This window comes from Apodemus sylvaticus, chromosome 5 (genome assembly GCF_947179515.1).
Source record: "Apodemus sylvaticus chromosome 5, mApoSyl1.1, whole genome shotgun sequence".
Lineage (NCBI taxonomy): Eukaryota > Metazoa > Chordata > Mammalia > Rodentia > Muridae > Apodemus > Apodemus sylvaticus.
Genome location: NC_067476.1, coordinates 94,693,554 through 94,698,551, shown reverse-complemented (window position 1 = coordinate 94,698,551; position 4,998 = coordinate 94,693,554).

Here is a 4,998-nt window from a genome sequence, read left to right as displayed (position 1 = left end):
TTGTATAGGATCTGCCAAACTGGGGAGCAATTGCCTCTGAAGTTCGGGGGCTGGGGCGGTAGGGATCCAGGGAGGAGTTTCTGAACAGGGGACTAAGACTTGAGAATGTGGGGATGAAAGGAAAGAAAGCACATTCAGGAAATATTTCTCATTACTACTTGAGAGAGCTTTGGGAACTGCTTAGATTTACTGGCTTGAGAGAACAGAGGAGGGGATACAGTCAAAAGAGGCCAAGCCTTTAAAATAGGGATTCCTTTTTTGTTTGTTTGTTTTGTTTTGTTTTGCTTTTTGGATTTGGTTTTTTTTGAGACAGGGTTTCTCTGTATAGCCCTGGCTGTCCTGGAACTCACTCTGTAGACCAGGTGGGCCTCTGAACTCAGAAATCCACTTGCCTCTGCCTCTCAGTGCTGGGATTACAGGCATGTGGCACCACCTCCTGGCTAGGGATTCCTTTTGAAGGTAGAAAAATTTCAAGCTGGGCAAATGACCCATGCCTGTATGCTGAGCTCTGTCAGAGGGAGAGGGTCACTGGATCCCAGGACTTTGAGACTTGCCGGTATAACATAGAAAGACTCTCTTGTTTGGTGATACATACCTATAATCCCAGATTTCAGAGACAGAGGCAGAGTACTATTGAAAGTTTGAGGTCTACTTGGGCTAAGCAACAAGTTATAGAACATCTGGGACCACACAGTGAGACACAAACAAAACAAGCCCTCCCCCCCCCCCCCCCATGGTGGTTTGAATAGTCTTCGTAGGCTTGGTCCCTAGTTGGAAGAACTCTTTGGGAAGAGTTAGGAGGTGTGGCCTTATTGAAGGAGGTGTGTCAATGGGGGCAGGCCATTCCTACTTATGGATCAAGATGTTAGCTCTCAGCTGTTTCTGCTGTCATGTCTTTGCTTAACTATCATGTAGCTACGTGGGGGTGGGGATGGGGGCAGAGACCTGGAAAAGAGGAGGTTCCCAGGAGTCAAGTGGGTGACCTTAGCTGAGATGCCTCACATAGACATGGAACCTGAAGGGCCACTTCCTGTTGTTAGGCAGGACCTCCAGTGGAGGGATAAGGACACCAACCCACCCATAAAACTTTTGACCCAAAATTTGTCCTGTCTAAAACAAAAGTAGTGATGGAAAACTGAAGGAAAGGCCAGCCAATAACTGGCCCAAGTTGAAACCCATCCCATGGGCAAGCTCCAGTCCCTGACATTACTGCTACTGCTACTGCTGTGCTTCCAGACTGGAGCCGAACATAACATAATGTGCTGCAGGAGGCTCTACCCAGCAGCATACAGACACAGATGCAGACCCACAGCCAAGTAGGAGATAGGGGTCGGGGACTCTTATAGAAGAGATGGGGGAAGGACTGAAGGCCCTGAAGGGAATAGGAACCCTACAGGAAGACCAACGGAGTCAACAACTGGACCCCTAGGAGCTCGGAGTCTGAGCCACCAACCAAGGAACATACATGGGCTGGAATGAGGCCCGGCACATATGTAGCAGCTCAGTCTTCGTGGCCGCCTTGTCTGGGCTCAGTGGGAGAGGATGCACCTAATCTGGCATAGATTGATATGCCCGAGTTGGAGATAACCATGGGCGGGGCTCACCCTCTCAGAGGAGAAGGGTAGGGGTGTGAGTGGGAGGGATTCTGAGGGAGGGACCAGGAGGGGGAGCAGCATTGGGGATGCAAATTAAAAAACAAAACAAAACAGTTCTCTTTAATTGCTTCCAGTCTTGGCTGAGGAGAAGTTGTCACAGAAGCCTTCACTGTCTCATTTTCAACTGTGAATCTAGAGTCATTGATGCCACTGCAAAATAAGCTTTTTTTGCAGGTTACAGATAGAAGCAGCATGGATCATGGACTTCTACATGACCTTCTGGTGTCCATGGTCCATACAGTGGCCAAGGGCCTCCTTGATGCTCTGTGCTGTCACTGGAGGCCATGTGGATGCCCATGGTCTGTGTTACCACTGAAGGCCCTGTCGATGTCTGTAGTCTGCACTGCTGCCTGAAGCCACACTGACGTCTAAGGCTCATGTTGTCACTAGAAGCCACATTGCTGTCTGTTGCCTGCTACACTGTGGGCTAGGATGGTGCCCGTGTTCCATGATGCAGCTAAGGGCCGTGTTGATGTCTATGGTTTGTATTTCCACTGAATCATGCTGAAGTCCCTAGTCCATGCTGATGCTGGGGCCTGTGTGGATGTCTGTGGTCCAAGCTGTCTCCAGAAACCATGTGGATGTTGTTTTGTAACAGCACAAACAAAAATAAAACATTTAAAAAGAGAAAGGGAGGGCACAGGGAGGAAGAGAGAGAGGGGGGGAGGGAGGGAGGGAGGAGAGAGAGATGGAGGGAGGGAGAGATGGAGGGAGGGAGAAAGAGACAGAAAGAGAGAGAGAGAGAGAGAGAGAGAGAGAGAGAGAGAGAGAGAGAGAGAGAGAACTTTTTTTTAATTTGGTTTTTTTCAAGACAGGGTTTCTCTGTATAGTCCTGGCTGTCCTGGAACTCACTCTGGCCTCGAACTCAGAAATCCTCCTGCCTCTGCCTCCCAGAGTGCTGGGATTACAGGCGTGTGCCACCACCGCCTAGCAAGAGAGAACTTTAATACTGGGTAAACCTTTCCCTTCTTTGGGCGGTGGTGGCCCGGGCAGAAGAGGGGACCAAGGATAGAAGGAGGGCAAATACAAGGGAAGTATGATGACCCACGTGGCTAAAAATAGAAGTCTGCCTTTTTTTCCCTTACCATTACTAACAAAAGTTAATGACAAAATATAATTTCAAGCTTAGGGATGAAGGAAACTATTTTGGAGAAGTCTAAGTGTGTGGTAGGTGGATTGGAATCAGAAGTATGTCTCCCACATACTTTTGGGATCATACATGTTTTCTGTTTATTCCAGAAATAAGTCATAACAAAAAAAGAGTTCTCCCAGAATTAAGTGTTCTGTTAATTTTTAGTTTTTTATTTAGTTAGTAAATTTAGTTGAAAATATTAACTGAATCCTATCTAATGTACACCATCCAAGGACTAAACACAAGCACAAGATAGCCAGCCCCTATGGTTTGGAGTTAGGATTGTAGTGTCACCCCAAATCACTTTTAATATATTTATGCTGAACTATTTTTTTGAAATCTCAATAATGGAAGATGCTTACTTAACCATCTTGATTCTTTTTAGGGGAATAAACTGGTTGGGTTTCTCTTTGTAGTCTTATAAGACACTTTTTCTGCCTTCATTCTAGGTCTCTAAGTGTGTTCTTGGAGGAGTTTGAGAAACAAAATCTGTTAAATTTTATTCTTGACACTTTCAAGAATATTTAACAAGGCATTGTGATAAGAGCTGAATTTTTAAAGAAGGTGCCTCTATACAAGGGTGCATAAGAGCTGGAGAGGGAGGGAATCCCATCTCTGTGGCTCGAAGTGTGTAGTATGCTGCATATAACTGTTTCATCAATGATCTGGTGTTTGAGAAGCTCAGATTAAACAACAACAATAACAACAGTAGTAGCAAATTGTAAATTTTTTTTTAAAGACAGGGTTTCTCTGTGTATCCCTGACTGTCCTGGAACTCACTCTATAGACCAGGCTGGCCTTGAACTCAGAAATCTTCCTGCCTCTGCCTCCCAAGTGCTGGGATTAAAGGCATGCGCCACCACTGCCCAGCAACTTGTAAATTCTTGATCATCCTTTGTTTCTCCATGAGTGACCTCAAACCAGAGGCCTGGAATAATTGTCACTGATCACTTTCCCTGACTACTGAGTTTTTCTTTTGCAGTGAACCTTGTAAAATCCTAGAACAGAAAAGGACATAGGGTATTTCCTATTTAAGAAGCACCGTGGTTATCTGGGCTGTTGTCTTTTGGTATTCTTTGGACGAGCACTAATCTTTCTTGGAAATAATGCTATGAATTTGTGTGGCTACAGTGAAGGATGTTCAAAATAAACAGCCTTGAATTTGGCACTACAGCTCTGTTGGTGGGAGTGTTGTTCAATCGCGCTTTTGCCCGAGGCAGGCAGCCGCCCACCCTCCCTCACACCCCTGTCTAATTTCAGCTGCCTCTGAATCCATTCCCTCCCACGACTTCTTTGTCCTAAGGGTTTCTGTTTTCTGGTGGTTGAAGAGCTCTCTTTCATATCCTTTTATTTCAGAAGAGCCCAGGGAAGAGCTAGATCTGGGACTGTGTTATAGCCAGGAAAATTGGTGTTGCCAGCGTTGGGTGTGGAAGAGGCAATGCAGAGACCTGTTTGGATGTTAACCGTGTTCATCGGACTTAGCATGGTACCTGGTATCAAATAACTGCTTCATAATTATTCATTGGAAGATAAGTTATATTTATTGATTTTCTACCATATTTTACAAAAAAAATCCGTTTGCTCACAATCAGAACAAACGATATAAGTAAGATACAAAAGTCAGAACCAAGGAAAATATAAATAAGGAAGAGTAAATGAGGTGGATTAAAAAACAAACACTTGTTCTATGTTTTTGGTTGTGAGCCTAGCCTTTAATGGCTGAGCAATCTCTGCAGCCCAACACTTGTTCTAAAATTCAACTTTTCTGAGGCGTATATTTTTGATTAAATATTTTTATTTAATACTCACAAATATTTTTGATTAAAAAGTTTTTGTCTTTATGTGGCTGAAGAGATGTCTCTGTGGTTAAAGTGTTTACAGCTGTTGCAGAGAACATAAGTTCAGTTCCCAGCACCCATGTTGGACTCTTCACAACCACTGTAAGTCCAATTTTAGAGGAATCTGATGCCTCTGACTTTTGCAGTACCAGCACTCACGTGCATGTACACACACACACACACACACACACACACAAACACACTTTAAAACAGTAATTTTTATTTTTCTGTTACATTCATTTATTTATCATTTATTTATTCTCTAGGTGTGCCAATCACGTGCATATACAGGCCAGATGACAACTTGTGAGAATTCATTCTTTTCTTCCACATAAGTCCCAAGGATTGAACTCAGATCTTCAGTCTTGGCAGC